The 13,771-nt window shown below is 40.9% G+C and overlaps 1 long non-coding RNA gene across 2 annotated transcripts in view; it reads left to right on the plus strand.

The window, feature by feature from the left end:
- Window positions 1-7,019: 7,019 nt before the first annotated feature.
- Window positions 7,020-13,771, plus strand: part of LOC125325594 — a 50,794-nt gene continuing 44,042 nt past the window's right edge. For both annotated transcript variants that reach the window (XR_007203420.1, XR_007203419.1), the window contains exon 1: window positions 7,020-7,279. This is a non-coding gene — a long non-coding RNA (uncharacterized LOC125325594). The remainder of the gene's footprint in view (window positions 7,280-13,771) is intronic.

Below are 13,771 nucleotides of genomic sequence, written 5' to 3' on the forward strand. Positions count from 1 at the left end.
ATGGGAAATGACATGTTAGGTATGAGGTAAAATGACTTACCACTGCTACAACTCATAGAAGGCCAAACAGAAGAATCCAGGAATTTTCAGTTCATGGGTATAAAATAAACAATGGCCCTGATCCAGGAAACTCTGCCATGGACATGAATCCCCCCAAGGTGTGCAGCCTTCCTTTCTCAGAATTGTGCAGGTGTGAGTTTTTATTTTGGCAGCTGAATCTCCCTAAGCACAGAAATTACTATAATTTTCATCATGCCACATGCATTAAAGTTCTGATAGGCAAAAATACTAGAAAAGAAGTAACAGTTGTTCTCTCATGAGATCTTAAATATTAATTGATTTGGCCAAATGAGGAATACAAACACTTTTAATGGCTTCTCAGTGAGAGGAGAGATCTGTGTTACCTTGCTTGGTCCATGTCATCAGCATGTGAAGTACCAGGAGATGTACAGACCAAATCTAGTGCTAGAGGTCAGAGAACTGTATTAAACATGAACTGGCCACATTCTTCCATGCACATTGAAAACTGTTGATCAAGTTCATTTGCTACACTGCTTTTCAGAGAACAAGGAAGTCAGACATGAGGCATGGAGATGTAAATGGCAGCAAGAATTCTTTTTGGCACTCCTTTTTGTGCAAAAAGTGATGTCTTGCTCAAACATGGAAGAAATTCCCCATTTTCTAATGTTCTTAATGAAAAACTGGGATTTGCATTACAAAGTACTCTGCTTTGATAACTGTACAGATCCATGAAAGCAATTTCTAGTCATTCAAGCAATTGTATTATTTTACCATTTGATAAGTGAAGTATTTGGATTTTTCAGATGGATTTTCAGTGCTAATTTTTCACTTCAGTAATTTAAGAAGTTAATTATCCAAACCATTGCTGAACAAACCATTGTAGTCAACCTAATAAAATCATTCCTCTTCTCAACATCCACTTTTCATTGTGAAAGTGAAGCAGCTAGGGAGAAGGAAGAACTGTTTCTGATCAATTTGAAATTAAAGTATTCTTGATTAATACTTTTTACAATTTCTGTTACCAGTAGGTGAAGACATCAACACAGCAAAAGCTCTACACCTGGGCTTCTTTGAAAACCTGATGCTGTTTTTTGTGGCTTGCATTCTAAATAATTTAATTAGCCTTTCAAAACCCTGCTAGGATCACTTTGCATCTTATTTTATTCACTTCCAGGCTGAAGATGACTCTGTTTGTGCTACAGGAGCATTGGGAGAATAACATTCTCTCTTGTGTCTAGTGGTGTGATTCCTCATGTTATCCAAGCAAAGACACATGCAGTAATAATTCTCCTCCTGCCCTACCCTGATCTGTGGTCTGGCTCAACTACTAACTAATCTCCAAAATCAAGGGAAAGGCTTTGTGTATTTTTTGCCCCTCTCAGTCTTGGTCTCTGCCCTTTTACCACAGTGCAGCCTCTGCTTTCCCTCTCTGCTTTTAGTCGATAGCAAGTGTTAAGAAAAAAGTTCATTATTAAGCATGCTCCCACTTCTCATTCTCCTTGGGACCTCTAAACATTTTCATATCACGCAGATGTTACTGAGAAGCATTTAAATCTAATCTAGGTTCCCAGAAATGCATGGGTTTATTTTTACATATTTACACCGCTTTTTATAAAATAGTCTTTCCTACGAGTCTGATCTTTGAGTTGGGGAAGATCTGCTTTCTTAGCAAGAATGTAAGCAGTCTTGAGGGGATGGGAAGAGAGGATTTAGTAGGATTAGGTTGTAATTATCTCATCCCCTCTTTAGATATCAAGCTGAAGTGTTTAATTTAAGCAACTTGTTGCTCTAAAGTCCTATCAAATCAAGAGGGATGAAAACAGAACATTCAACAGATAGTTCACTTCTTACCTTGACTCAATACCATCATTTCAAAAAGTAGTAGCTTGGAATACACCTCCTTAGCCAGGTCTCCAGCTGATGCAAATGGTGGGTACCTCTCTCAAGGCTGGTGGAATTGTATCAGCTTTTGCAACTCAGGCTCTGTCCTTGCAAACTTTGCTGTGGATGAGATTGGTCCTCCTCATTTTTACTCTTCTCAGTCAGGGTGTTTTTGCTCCACCAATGCAATTTTCCCTCTCATGTATGGTATTCCACATTATGATATTCCAAATTCCCAAGTGTCCCTGAACCTGACAAAAATCTAGGGTGACGGCTCTCCTTCGTGTGCCATGACCAGATTTCACACACCTGCTGGAAAAGGCTGAGGCAAACTCGGTGGCAGCAGCGGCTTGTTTAGCCCATGAAGGTGAGGGGCTTTGGGTGCAGTTAGGGCTAAGACTCAGTCTTGAGGTTCTCCTTCACAGGGTGCTGTCAGAGAGGAGATAAAAGTCACTATATGCAGGGCAGAAAAAAAAATGAAAGGCCTCTGAAAAGAATTTGTCACAACTTTGCAACCAGCAGTGGTAATGGTTTTTGGTCAGGGATTATCTCCATAGTTCTGTAAGTGAAGGCAAATTTTCCTTTCAAGGCACTGTATATTTCGTTATTTAATCAGGCGAAATCATTCCTTCGCTCCTCACCCACAGTTAGATCATGGCACAAAATTAAGCACAGCCTTTAATTCCACCTTTTCTTGCCTCTCTGTTTGACCTAGACTTTGGGGAGCCATTAAGTTGTCTGAGATATTGATTTAATAAAGGCAGGAGAATTAAAAAGGGCAAAGAGACACCTGACTAATTGGCATTTCCAAGAGTTTTTTGCAATCAGCCAGTGGGGATTTTATAAGGTATGAAGTACTTGCTCTCACATAAATTTCTTCCACATTCTTTCTCTTATGTTTGCTTGGTAAACATTCTGGAATAAAGTTCACATCTTCTTCTTTGTAAGCTTTATACTTGGGAGGTAATTGAGTTGGCTCTTTGTTATGAGAGCATGTACTCATTTAATTGCACATATGTGTCTGTGAACACACTATCCCTGCTTCTCCCCTAAATTTGATTTGGAATGAATCCCACAAAAGGCTGTTTTCCAGCATTAATGGATAAAAGGTCTTTACCAAGGGGAAAAGTATTCAAACACTAAATTTAATAAAGTTACGTTTAAAAGTTGTTTCTTCGCAGGAATTCTCTTTGAAAATACGCTGTTTCAAGAATAATTCTTTTGTCCCCACTGTGATTCAAGTATCTTCTATTGATTTTGTGATTTGTAACCAGTCAGTTCTTATTTTGGAAATATGGCATAATAAGATAACAACTGAGTGACATATCAGTGACACATTTGTACTGTTGTCAGAGTTACTTGTTACATCCTGCCCTGCCAGGCTGTGTAGTAATGCAAAACCTTGGGAAGATAAGATCCTTACAGGAGATGAAAACAAACACTGTGGTAATCTTTTTCCCATTTCTGGACTTAAGGTGCTGGTCTTAAGGTGGTGACTCAAGCAAGTATTCATCTTCAGCATGTTGCTCTCAGGAATAGCAGAGCAAAGTGCTAGGAGGGAGGTGATATGAGGGCCTGCAGATCTGTCCCTTAGGCTGAGTAGTCACATTACTCAAAACATGTTAAACAGCATAGATAAGGTAAACTATACTTTGCAATGCAGTGCGTCAGTTTGATAGATGACTGTCCTGTGGGCTTTTTATCATTTTCCATTAATTTGGATTTTATTGTATGCCAAGACTTAGCAACTTATTGTTATGAACTGACAACCTGATCTTTTTATTCAATTTCTGCTTGGCATTTGTTTAACACTAAGTCAGATAAAATTGCCAAGAACTGAGTTCTGCTTGAAAAAGGACGTCAAGATTAGGGTCAGCTGATTTCTTTGTTATTCCCTGGCTGTTAAAAAAATGCACTGTTCCATTTTCTGGAGAATTCAATGTCATTCAATCAAAGACCAGTCTCTTCAAGAGCAGCACATTTCCACATTTTCCATGTCTCAGGTCACCAATAAACTGGTTGCTAGTTGGAATTAATTAATTAAATAATTGGAAAGTGGTATTTTTTGAAGAAGATGAGGATCATCTTTTATAGTAGTCTGCTCTGGGTTATAACTATAGGATAGGCTATAAGGAGAAAAATGTTTATTCATGTCTCTCTTTCAAGGTGTTGGGATTTATGTGCTAGACTTGATTCATGCCTTCTTTGAATCCTGGCTTACATCTGAGTTCTGTATCCATGGTCACAAAATGGCTACTGCTGAGGTATGAGTAATAAAGCAATGGCACAGGTTTCTTTTTTCAAGCTTTATCCAGGTGGAGCCTATCAAAATTTTGCTTTATAACTTTCAACTTTGACAAAGAATTGGAGTTTCTGCAATATTTCACCACCTCTAAAGTGTCTACTGTATATGGAAGTGGTTTTAATATTTTTTTGCTCAGAAGTAAACTGAAAACTGACATTTTCAGTCAAAGATGATGTCACGAAGTGCAAGTGCTCTGAGTTGTATCACAAAACAGGTTTCTTTCCTCCTGAATTATTTTCTATGACCACATTTCTGGTTTAATTTGCTGATAAATTTTTGATATGCATAACAAAGAGCAATATCAGCCAGCTGACCTATACATGGACCTGGCACAATTCGGGAAATCAGTTTGGGAATCACTGCCTTGCCTAGACAGAGAAAAAAAATTAGAATTGTGATTTTATACCCCACCTGAGCAGCCCTGGGATGGCATAACCTCAGGACAGCAGGAGAGGCAATAGAGCCCTCCAGAACTCATCTCAAGGCTGCAGGGTCTTTTCTTTCTCCTGGACTCATTTTCATAAGCTTGATAAAGCTGTTAATAGTGATCTTGTGTCAACTGGCCATGGCTCTGTTTTGTCAGAGGAGGCATCCAAAGAACAAGATTTGTTCTTCCCATCTACAGTGACTGCAGAAGGGCCAAGACAATCCAAACTAACAGTGTCAGCTTAATTACAGAGAATATCAGACCTTCAGGTTCCTGAAACCCAACAGTTTTCATCCAGAGAGTTCTGAAGATGGGAAAGATGCTTAGAGAGGGAAAATCCACAGTGCATCACTGATTTTGACGGATCAATGTCAATTCACGTCAGCGAAGAATCTCGATCTTGTTCAGTGCTATCAGTACCAACATGGGCATACAGTAAGGACTGACAATTCAGAACACAAGGCAAACAGAGGGTCTGCTTATCTGCTAGGCAGTGCACACCTTGTAATTTATGCAGTGCAAAGCCCAGTAACAGAGCTGGGGAGCCAACTACTTCCTGATAACCGCGCCTCCTGGAATTGTGCAGTGCCGCGGATAATAAATCTCAGTGATGGCACAAAGCTAAGCTGGGAAAAAATTAAACCAGCCACTCGGGTAGCTGAACAGCCGTCTCAACTGTGCTGATTCACCCAGAATGATGCACTCCACGGGGTTTTCACCGCCTAAACAGATGTTCCCCTAGTACAGGATGCTTTCCATTTTTGTATTGTTCATGCTGGATTTGTGTGTTGCAGATCAGACCTTCAGCTGCTGTAACCAGACCTGTCTAGTCAAAGGCTGTCAGGACAAGGCTGATGCTCCCAGACCCCGTCTCCTGCTTCCGTCTGCGGTGTGGGCTCCCCAGCTGCTGGGGCTCTGCCAGCTGCACGGCGGCCCCAAGCTGGAGCAGGGCCACGGCGCTGTGCAGCATGTGGCACTGTGTCTCCAGACAAGCTTTGCTGGGAGGCGTGTCCCACGTGTCAGGAACATTTCCCCAGCTGCTGATACCCACCGCTGGTGACAGTGGGGTTGCACAGCTGATTCCATGTGGCCTTGGTGCCCTGAAAGTCAGTGTAGCCCTGGGGGTGGGACAGCGAGAAACACCCTTTGCAATACATCCATGCAGATACTGCTGCCTAAGCATCTGCTAGTTTTATTATTTTGGCTCTCCAACACCCAAGTTGATCATGCCCAGACAGTCTTTTGCCCTGCTTAGCTCTGCAAAGAAGACACAGTCTTTTTTAAATTTTTTTTTTAACAAGTGGGCAAGCGGGGCATGCTGAAACAGAAGAGAATGAAAAGGGAGGGCAACAAAATTACTGGGCAGGTGATGTTGCTATGGCTCATTGAATTTATCCTACATAATCTTTAACTTTCTCTTCATCTCATGAGAATGATTTTGTATTTCAAAATTTCACAGAACAGCCTGATATTTTCCCTTCACAGATACTATGTTGGATCATTACTGAGAGGTGGACGGAGTAGAAGAGGATCATGAAGTTTAAATTTTAATGCAAGTGTGAGACTACAATGCCAAGTATGCTGAAATACTAATTCCTGTGTGAGATTACCACTGCAATACAATAAATAGCATTAGTCTTTACTCAGTAGCAATTCCAGATTTCTGTCCATTTAGGAGCAATGCCTTTTAAATCAATAGTATAGTCTCTTCTTGCTTTGGTCTGTTCTGCTAGATATTAGAGAGGTCTAGTCTGCTACACTAGAGATTAGAGAGAGTTAGGTCTGTTAGGTCCACCATAGCCCTATACAGAGCATGTGGGCAAATATAACCTTCTGTTAGTGGAAAGTGCCAGGCACAAATTCTGAACAAAATGTGAAAGTGCTGTTCTTAAACTTGGCAAAACATACTGGAAGGTATTATATGTGTGAAGCCAAATGAAGATCTATATACTTAATTTTGGAAGTCAGCTGAAATGCAAGCTGAAGTCTCACCCCTGAGTTTCAGTGTCATGAGAAGAAGGATATGCCACCTATATCATATAGAAGAAAGGCTGAAGTCTACACTGAAGTGACACTATGAATAGTCAGTATTTAGTAGTGGCTATCATACAGTGAGAGATACTGGGATTTTCCCTAGTCTAGATATGGGAGCTAGGAGGACTTAAGAGAGAAGTAAGTGGAGCCTCTTAGAGCACCCTGATCACTGGCAGATGCTGCCTCAGCTGGTTGCCACTGTAGCACTAAATGCAAGCTGTCAGTGTCCTGTCCAGGGGACTGATGTGCCAGCATGGCATTTGTTATGAGGCCAAGGATTTTGCTAATGAGATCAAGGTATGAAGTTACTGTAAGATGAGGATTAGACCATTGACACCTCTGCTTCTGCTTTGACTATTAAACCATAGGGAGGGGAACCGTGGGGGAAATTTCTTGCACACAGTATCAGTGGAAAGTCTCTCTTCCCCCCTACTGCATTAGATACCTTTCTGGCTTCAATGAATCCTGAAACTCAAAGAAAGACCTGACCACAACTGCAAGGACACATCTGCTCTGTACTGGAAGCCAAGGAAAGCCATTAATCATTCAAGATTTGCTGAAGTGTTTATGAACTGAGCACTCCTGAACCAGAACAGGCTTTCTAGAGAAAGGTAAGTTTTCTTTTGTTGCCTTCTTTATGGAAGCTTTTTTGCACTAACATCCAATTTATGTAAGTTCTTGATGCTCAGCCTTTCTGTAGCCATCTCCTACAGAAAATGGAACCTCCTCCTACTGTGTAGTGATAACAGTAAGGGTAGCACTTGATGGTACCTACAAGACTGATGAAACGAACAGTGAATAACAGTATCTATGAGTTTCCTTCATGTCCCTTATTGATGTGACTGGCATATAAAATGTTCAAAAGGGATATTGGTCTTTATAAAAGACAGCCTTTTTCTGTGAGAGTTCCTGTAGTCTCCTTTTGGTTTAAAGAAAAACATAGAACTTCTTTATTAGTTGGAGGAGAAAGTAAAAATCATCATAGTCCACTCAAGTGAATATTCTGGAGAACCAAAGTTTCCATGTTATTATAAGAAGATAAGCAATGTCTTTCTGCAGTGTGCAGCAGGACTCTTATTTAACTTACAATAATAGAACTAAAGCTCCTTAGAAGTTATTTTTAGCAGTGGATATTTAACAAGGTTCTTCTTACGTAATTATATACCTAAGCTGTCCAACACTGACAGATGCTGACACGTAGGAAATTATATAGTAAAGCCAGTGACCATCTTCCATTAGAAAGGCAATTATAGCTACACATTCAGAGATTTTTAAACCCAGGATAGGTTATGGTTATCCTCTAGTCCAACCTCCTGTGTGACACATCTACAAATTTTATTGCAGTACCTCATGAATTTTCCTGTCCATAATAAAGGACAGCTTTTAGTCTTTCTGTAACTACTGTGAGATAGACAATTCAGTTCATTGTATTCAATCCTTATGTCCTTCACAGTTTAGAGAAAATATATGCCCCAAACTTGAATTTTGTCCAGCTTTGGCTTCTACCTAGTGGATTTTATTATGCCTTTTACACTAGATATGACACCTACAGTTAAAATTTTCTTTCTCATAGTTGTAATAGTTACTCTACCATCTGGGTGCCTGTGAGCTGTGATCATATTACTTCTTAAACTTCTCTGGGATAAATCAGATTAAACTTCTTTAGTCTCAGTCTGATTTCCAGACCACAGATCATTCTTGTAGCTCTTTTCTGAATCCTTTCCAAATTTTGAATGCATTTTGTAAAGTTTGGATGCCAGAACTGCATGTGGTATTTCAGAAATATTCTCACTAGAGCTATTCACTGACTCTTTCAAACTCCCCTGCTTATTTATCTAAGGATCAGAATTGCTCTGGAGGGTCATGTTCAACTGATTATCTAATGTGACCATGAAGTTTTTGCAAAGTTAATTGTATCTGAATCGCTGGTTGTAGCTTAAAGTGTGACATAAAGCTTTTGTTGCAAGATGTATGACTCACATTTGGTTCTGAAAATGCAATTAATAGAAATGACAAGGAATTAATCCTTATAACAAAGTTGTTCCCCCATCACTTTTATCATCCTACATCCCTTTGGTGTTGTCTCAAACTTCTACCACGGTTGTTTTGGTTTTGTCTACACTGTTGGTATGTGACAGCAGTAGCCGACACGAAGAATAGAACCCCCTCTAGACTCCAGATGGAACACCTCGCTGAATGAGAGTGATTCTGCTTAAAATACTTCTAGAAACACATTCATTAGACAGCTTTTAAGCCATTTAACACTAATGGATTGTTATGTGGGAGGGAGTTAAACACCTTATAAGATCTAAATATTTTTCCTTTTTGCATCTACTCCTGTCAGCCAAGCTGGCAATCTTCACCAAGACAGTAATCAAGTCCTGCAGGTTTACAAATGTTATTAACGACTGCTGTTTAACATCATCGCTAATTGCCAGTGGAACAGTAACTATCAAGTGAGACTGAATATATCGTCCTGCTTCCTTCTGAATCTAAACCAGAAACATTTGTCAAGTACTTCTCCATTTCCCACATTATGAATGATAATTTTGCTATTCTTTACTAGTACTGGATCTGTCCCATACAATCCAAAACCAGCTCTTCCACCTGAAAATGATGCTTCTCTGGAACTTGTTGAGAGAATGTATCTGTTTCAACTGTAACATTGGCAGAAAACCTTCCTAGTTTGGTAGGGGAATTGCAGGGAAGGAGAAAGCGAGTCCTACTCTGGAGATGCCTGATGTCAACTTCTCAGCTTTCTCCAATTCTGGTGGGAGACTGTCTGTGTGGGGGCTTCCATGGTGGGGTGAGGCGAACAGACATGCTTGTACATCGGTTCACATGATGATTCTAGCACATTGGCTGGATACGTGCCTTCCAATGGGTTTCCTTTCAGAGCAAAGGCCCCAGATGAGGCAGCTCCCCCAGAACTGGCTGAGTGCTTCAGCCTCCGTCCCAAGCCTGCGTCACGTGTGAGAGCTGATCGATCTGCCAGTGCTTAGGAGGTTTCCCTGGGAAGTGCATCCCCAGGTTCAAGTCCTTGCTCTGATTTGGAGTGGTTCCCTGGCCGCCAAGCTGCACCGGCCATTTCTCTTTCTTCCAATGAATACTTAATTGAAATCAGCTTCAAATCAGACAGAGCAAGAACTTGAATCTGCAGCTCCCTTTTATCTACAGGAACTTCCTAACCACTGGACTGCATACTCTCATTCTCTGTAGCTTGGTTTATATGTAATTATTTACATGAAGTGGAGAGGTTCCAAGGAGATGGGGGCAGAAGTGAGAGAGAGTTAACTAAAGGAGTGTGGGGGGCAGGGAGAAAACCTGGCCATCCCTGGCCTTCTGGTGGAGGAGTCCAAGTTGCCGTCCCTCTCCTGTCTGGCAGTGCTTGGGAGCTGGGAGCCAAGTTTTCCCCTCCAGAGGGGAATCACCGAGGCACTGGCCTATTTGTTGCTTGGCCCCTATTGTCTTTCCTTTCTGGGCCTTACGTGTGAAAGTTTTGGAAATACAGTGGTTTTGTTCTGATATGTAATGAAAACAGATTTAAAAAACTTAAAATAAAAACCCTCTTTGTTATTTCTCCTTCTGAATTATGAAACAAAAATTCTTGTTTCATGGCCAGCCCCGAGTATCAAATCTGAGAGGCAGAACTTGCAGCAGAAAGACCTATGAAGTCAAACCTGACAAAACCTGATTATGCATTCCTTTGCCATTTGTCAGCAGGCTCTTCTCCCTAATAGACAGAGACTTTTTGGACTATGCTCATGCTTAGGTTGAGGTATATTCTTTCATTCATCACCTTTAGTCGTGCTGTGGAAACACAGCTTCTATCATTTCAGCCCAGTCCACTTCCACACCTCCATGTTCCCAGCCTTGTGCCCGGTCTCTTGCTGAAGGATAGATCAGAATGTATCACAGAGAGTTGTTTAATGAAACACAAATCAAATCTGGCCCTTCTGTATGTTCACTATGCACCAACCATCTGGTTCAGACATGCACTTTCTATTTGGAAGTGCTACTTTTAGGAATCTCTCTGTAGGTTGTGGGGGACAATTCTGCAAGAGGAGACACAAGATGTGGAAGAGAAACAGCTTGAGGACACCAGTCTTCCCATTGATGGGTGTTGGCAGGCCAGGCCTGTGGTGCATATTCACAGCTTTGATGCACTAAGGCAGGTCAGCTTGGCCCAAAGGTGAGCCACCAGCCCCAAAGCCACTGACTGGGATGCTGAGTAAGCACCCATGGTGCAGCACTTTTCACATCACCATTGCAGCTCTTGATGTAGTGAAGTTGGATTTGCACAGTGAAGAAAGAGTTCCTATTGCCAGAAACTTGAAACAGGATATTTGAGGGTCTCTCAAAGCAACACAAACCATCCTATGCAGTGGCTTCACTGACTTTTGGGACTTTTCATTGTAGGTTACAACTTTCATGTTTCACACTGCAGTAACCATTAAGGCTGCAAGTCTATTCCTGTCTCTCTGTATTTTGAAGAATACCAAAGGTTTTCAAAGGTATTCAGAGTGCTGACAGCACTGCTCTACCTTGCCTATAGCAGAGACTGAAACACTGTGCTGAAAAACTTACCATACAGAGGTGCCCAGCAGCAAATATCTGCAATAGGAGCTGCATCAGTTCTTTCGTTTTGATTTTTTCCCCCTGCTTTATTCCCTCCCCAGAGTCTCTACTCTCTTCCCAAATGCATTCTTCTTGCTTATCCTTGTTCTACTAAATTGATTTGTATTAGTCTATTTAACTGAATTTTCAGTACCAGACACACCTTTTGAACACTTACTTTAAATATGTCAAAAGATATTTTTCTCACAAAAATACTTCTTTTATTTTACATGGCTGATAAGGGTATAGAAATAAAATTGCTGAGTCAACCTTGACAAGATGAGTTAAACGGAGTTTTGAGTCTACTGTGAAGAAGGTGCACTAAAAAGGAAAAGTTGTAAGATCATGTTTCTTAACTGCAGGGCCATTTTCACTCACTGAAAGAACTAGATGGAGTTTTCAGTTTGCACTAAATAAAGATGGTTACAGTGAACTCACTGTCACTCAGTATCATAGAGTAGGGAGGTTGCCATGGATGACCTACACTGTTAATCTTGAGGGACTCTTTTTCCTTCATAGTTATTGTAGCAATGCCATAAATCTGGCATTGCTTTGAATAAATGCTGGTATAATGCTCTGGGCACAGTAGGTGGTGTGCATGATCCTTGGTGACAGGGGTGATGTTATCGTGAAATCCATCTTGTCCAGGCCTGTCTCACATCCCTAAACTTTCAGGACTGGTAGCAGGTTTTGCTTGGAGACAGTTATTTTAGCAGCAACATAGAAGGGTTGCCTTGTGAAAGCTGCCCTTATTCTAAATGTCTCCATGCACCTTCCGTATAGTGAGTGAGTTATGCTGCATCCAATGCAGAACGACTGGAAATCAAACCAAACAACTCAGACTTGGAGGTTGATGATTTGGTTCCAGGCATTGTTTTATTACAGAGGAAGAAGCAAATGAAAATTTCACTTTTGTGCTGAAGGCATCCTGTAGCCTGGTTGGTAGAAACCTTCAGTGCATAAATCAAAGCTTAGCTCAAGCAGAAGGTTAGCTTTGCTATTGAGTTTTAATATTTATAAATGCTTTTTGCAGCTTAAATTATGTCAGCCTTGATATTTATGGAACTGTGGAAGTGCTGAGTCAAAAGCATTCACATTAATAAGGAAGTGCTGGGAACCACTGGGCTGATGCCAGTGTCGACCAGTGTTATTAAGCTAAGAAGTTCTTTGGCATGGCTGAGCTAGGGAAGATATAACCAAATTTATCTCTTGTGGATAGTCATTTGATTCATGGCTTCTGATTCATGTCTTTGTCTTGGACTGAAACTACCAACTTTCTTATCAACCAGCTAAGAAAAATTGATTTTTTTAGAAAGGTTTGACCATATTTTCAAGAAGGGCCACTCATTTATCAGGAATGTATCTTAGTAGCAGCCAGTGCCTTACTGATACGTTACTGGTTTGCATCTTGCTGGACACACCTCCTCTGACTGGTGAGAGTTTAAATAGTGAGATTTATTTCTCTGAGGCCCTGCACAGATTAGTGAAGCACTACAGCTGCACTCTTGTACTAGGAGGTACCTGGTAGAGATTGAGTGGTCACAACTCTGCCTTTTTTCCATGTGGTGCTGCTGTGAAGATTTGGGATCCTGGGCAAGTACAACAGTTAATTTGCTTTGCATGTCTCCAGGTGGTGCACTAAGAGAAAGATGTCTCCCATGTATCTTTGGCATTTCCTCATCAGAAAAACATAAGAATATGAAGAGAAGTGGTTTCACCAGCGTAGCTTTATGTAAAATAAAAATTTTAAACATAAAAAGTGACCCTTTTTCATTGTTGCTGGTGATTAATATGGGATTTCTTCCTTGGCATGGGAGATGTCTATTTACTTATTAGGGTTGCTATAAAGCAGCTGCAGTTTCTGGGTGACAGGCAACTTACTGCTCCCTTTTGGATGCACCTCCATCATTGCCCACATGTGTTTTTCAGCAGTCACAAAGCTTTGTGGCAGGATGCAGTAGAAGGTATTATTATTGCAATTTTGTAACGCAGCTATGGTCACACATGACTGGGACAGATGGAAGCTCTCTGAGGTTTTTCTATTAGTGTTTTGAAGGTGGTATACTCCCTAACCTAACATACTCTGCATGTCTCAGCCAGAAACATGCAAATGAGAAATTAGGAATATCAGTTTTACCTACCAAAGCTAACTGAACAACCATTTAAAGCAAGTCTTACTGGTCACCACATGGATATGTCTAGAAAACCACATTCACAAGACGACCCTGAAAGGCTCACTAAAACCTCAGGGGTTTGTGTTTGTTTTCTTTTTTCCCAGTGGTACATAGCATTTGGCTGAAGAGGCTTGAAAACACTGTGGGTTTGGGCCTTCTTTACACTTAATACATCCTCGGGTCCCTCCACCCTGCCAGGAAGTTCCTGGGCAAATAGACTGTGTGTCAGATGAGCAGGGAAAGAGCACAAACTTTATTGTTATAAATTTTAAGCAGAGATTTGCTTGGAAAGGGAGGAAGCCCAGTGTTCTG

Source organism: Corvus hawaiiensis, chromosome 4, assembly GCF_020740725.1.
Source record: "Corvus hawaiiensis isolate bCorHaw1 chromosome 4, bCorHaw1.pri.cur, whole genome shotgun sequence".
In the NCBI taxonomy this organism is placed as follows: domain Eukaryota; kingdom Metazoa; phylum Chordata; class Aves; order Passeriformes; family Corvidae; genus Corvus; species Corvus hawaiiensis.